This window comes from Bombus huntii, chromosome 18 (genome assembly GCF_024542735.1).
Source record: "Bombus huntii isolate Logan2020A chromosome 18, iyBomHunt1.1, whole genome shotgun sequence".
Classification (NCBI taxonomy): Eukaryota; Metazoa; Arthropoda; class Insecta; order Hymenoptera; family Apidae; genus Bombus; species Bombus huntii.
Genome location: NC_066255.1, coordinates 4,568,091 through 4,571,882, shown reverse-complemented (window position 1 = coordinate 4,571,882; position 3,792 = coordinate 4,568,091). Strand labels below are relative to the sequence as shown.

Here is a 3,792-nt window from a genome sequence, read left to right as displayed (position 1 = left end):
ATGCTTCGACGTCTCGATCAACTCTGATTCTCGCAACACGCACACTTTTCGATTCGCCTTGGATAGCGAAACCGTCCTTCTTCTAACGCGTTTTTAAAACGCGATGGCGCTATCACTTTCTAAAAGCGTCGTCTTTACATTTCCGATGGCCACGGGCACATCCGACTGCCAGATATACAATGTGTTATAAGAGTATCATTACCATACTTTTCATGAAAAGAGCAATTTTTCTTGATAACTATACTCTGTAACATAGATTGAAGTCGCTGATTTGATCCCTCTGATATCGTTGTCTTATGAGAGTCTCGCCTGGTCTTGATTGGTTCTGTTGACTCTTATCGTTGTGAAAAATCGATTCGTTGTGTACCTTTTTTGTATAGAGAATTATTTTGTGGTAGAATATAATGTTGTAATATTTGTGGTCTTTACTTTACTAATTTTGTCACTGAGCCGCTCTTTGGTTCGTTGAGCGATTCATATTCCGCATATATTCCGTACTTGCTTCGCTTGGTACTTTTATAATTTTCGCAGTTACAATAAAAAATTTAATTCTTAACAGATTAAAGATTTAACCTCTTGCTTTATAGTGTACAATAATTTTTTTTTTGTATAGGTTATGTGATCCATAGTTTGAGTAAGTAGTACATATATATATTTACGTGACAAGCTTTCATTTCAATCTATATTTAAGATTAATATTTTATCAGTTTCTGTTCGTAACAACATCGAAGTAGTCAATAAGTTTGAAGAGTATAATTAAGGAAGTTATGAAGCAAGAGGTTAAGAACAAATTCTGAAAGAGGTTATGTACAACTCAGTAGTACTGCTTTACATTACTTTGCGAATTACTTTTCAAGCATAAAAATAGTTTAACAGCCACTTATAGTTACTTCCTTACCATTACATTCATTAAATTCGTTTGATTTTGTAAACAAAATAACCACGCTGACCAGTCTCTTATTTAAAATAGAATTATTTTGTCATATATCCAACAGTTTACTTTCTCTTCGTAAATATTATTAATAATTTTATCAATTTCGTATACTTCCATCCTTCGTATAAGTGACAATGAATCAGAAGAGTTTCATAGCAATATTGAACAACATACAGTCAACTACAGCACCATTAGATACATCCACCATACAGTCAACTACAACACCATTAGATAACAGCAATACAATAGATTATAATTTTCTACGTGTCATTGATTCATCATCATCATTTTCCATTTTTTTAGCATATGTAAAAACGTATCTGACGTAATCTTACCTCGCTCTTTGAGTACAAAAATCCATTCAAATGAAACAAAGGGAAAAGAAATAAGAAAACAAACACTCACATACGAATCTTCATTACATAACTGTATGTACTCCTCGAGGTATAATTACTCAGACACGTTACAGCGTACCTTCTTCGTTCCCTGATGGCTGATGTTGATCGTTGACGTTTATAATGAAAAAATTTCGTCAACGGCGCCATCTGGATCCTTGTTGAAAAATTAAAATAACCGCAACAGCACCATTAAGCTCATCACCCAGAGTAGCTCTTGTTGCTGAGTCGTGGAGGAATTCTTATCATCAACGACAAAAACTATACCAGTTCCGGTAACGTTCTTCAGATGGTCCAGGTACTCGAACTCGCAACATCGCTCTCCAACACGGAATTTCTTGCATGTCTGTAGTAAAAAGAAATCGATCAATTGTACAGATCAATCGTCACTCGACTGCTCGAGAATTCAGGTCATCCAGAGAATAGAATAGAGACGTGGAAAAATGTAGTGCGATCATCGCAGTGGGAGGAAATAGGGGGATAGGGACCAAATGAATGAACAAGATGTTAAGGACAACTGACGATAAGTTCTTCTTTTGTCGAGAATTGCATGTTTGTGAATGGTTTGTGGGTGGTTAGGTGGAGAGAATTGAAGAGTTTGGAGGTTTTTTTTTTTTTATTTATTTGTTGAAATTACAATCAATTCTCGCGTTGAGAATTTTCAGTAATTTTTCTGGCGTGGCGCAGTGACATGGCTGTTTATTTACAATAAGTTAATACTTATTATAGATAGGTATAATTTATAAGTATTATAAGTAAGTGCATATGCTTAATTTGGATAATTAAATGAATCTAACGTTTAGGTCTAGCGGGTAGTGCCTCTTCAGCCTGCGAATCTGGTCCATCGTATCGACTAGTCCAGTGATTAGGGGGTTTCGGTGTTTCTTGACTCTTTTGCTATATCTGTCGCTATATTTTGCTATTTCCTCTTTGACTGTAGGTATCTTGAGGTCGCGATGGATGGTTTCGTTGGTAACATACCAAGGTGCGTCTATTAAGGCTCTTAGCGTTTTCGATTGGAATCGTTGTAGTATTTCGATGTTGGAGTTACTTGCTGTTCCCTATAGTTGGATTCCGTAGGTCCAGACAGGTTTTATTACGGTCTTGTAGAGGGTAATTTTATTCTGTATGTTTAGTTTGGAGCGTCGGCCCGTGAGCCAATAGAGTTTTTTTAGTTTGTCCTTTAGTTGCTTCGTTTTATCTGAGATGTGTGTCTTCCACGTTAGTCTCCTGTCCAGGGTCATGCCCAGGTATCGGACTGTGTCCCTGCTAGGAACTGTTGCATTGTTGATGGTGACCTGGGGGCAGGTTTGTTTTCGGAGCGTGAAGGTTACATGTGAGGATTTCTTTTCGTTGACTTTGAAGCCCCATTTGTGAAACCACTTTTCCATGGAGTCGAGACTTCGCTGGAGAGTGGATGAGGCTATTACCGGGTCTGCGTGGGTAGCTAATAGCGCTGTGTTGTCTGCAAATGTCGCTATTGTTATATCGTTTGATATAGGTAGGTCGGCAGTGTAGATGGAGTACAGTAGGGGTCCGAGGACACTACCTTGGGGTATGCCGGCTCTATTGGGAATGTTGCGGAAGTGGCGTCTAGGCATTTAACCATGAATTGTCTATTGGTTAGGTAAGATTTTAGGATGGAGTAGTAGGGGTGAGGTAGGATCTTTTTAAGCTTGTATAGTAGCCCTTCATGCCATACTTTGTCGAATGCCTGTTGGATGTCTAGGAAAACCGCTGAGCAATATTTTTTCTTTTCGAGTGTTTGGCTGATCGTATGAGTTAAGCGGTGGATTTGCTCTACTGTAGAATGATGTTTTTGGAAGCCGAATTGGTGATCTGGGAGTGTTTTCAAGTTCTCTAGGATTGGAAGGAGTCGGTTCGTGAGCATCTTCTCGAATAGTTTGGACAGGGTAGGTAAAAGACTGATTGGGCGATAGGAGCTGATTTCGTATATCGGTTTACCGGGTTTAGGGATGAGGGTAATCAATGAGATTTTCCAGGCCTTAGGATAGTGTTTCAGGCGAAGGATAGCATTAAAAATCGATGTGATGAGTGCTATCCCTTTTGTGGGAAGTTCCTTGATTGCTTTATTGCCTATTAGGTCGTGTCCTGCTGCTTTCTTGGGGTTTAGGCGACTGATTGTTTCTATAGTCTCTGCAGAGGAGAAGGGTTCGATAGGAGGGGACATTTGGAAGGGGGTGTGCAGGTATTCAGTAACGTCCGCGGCGGCTTTGGGGGAATGGGGTTTGAATACTTTTGACAAGTGTTTAGCAAACAGGTCGGCTTTTTCTATAGGGCTTCGCGCCCATCCACCTTGCGGACGGCGGATAGGTGGGATTATTTGTGGGGGGCGTGTGAGTTTCCTGGAGGCCTTCCATAGTGAGTAGTTGGAGTCGGCTGTGGGGGATAAGCTGGCGAGGTATTTATGGAAACAGTCGTTTTTATAGTTTTTTTAGGTTC

General features: G+C 39.6%; 1 long non-coding RNA gene across 2 annotated transcripts; it reads right to left on the bottom strand.

Moving 5' to 3' along the window:
- Positions 1–953: 953 nt before the first annotated feature.
- Positions 954–3,538, bottom strand: LOC126875540 (uncharacterized). 2 transcript variants are annotated; one of them, XR_007693540.1, is made up of 2 exons: positions 1,270–3,538; positions 954–1,150 (listed from the first exon to the last, which is right to left on the bottom strand). It is a non-coding gene; the product is annotated as an uncharacterized LOC126875540 (long non-coding RNA). The 2 variants fall into 2 exon arrangements; XR_007693541.1 differs by having other exon boundaries at positions 1,409–3,538.
- Between the last annotated feature and the right edge of the window lie 254 nt (positions 3,539–3,792).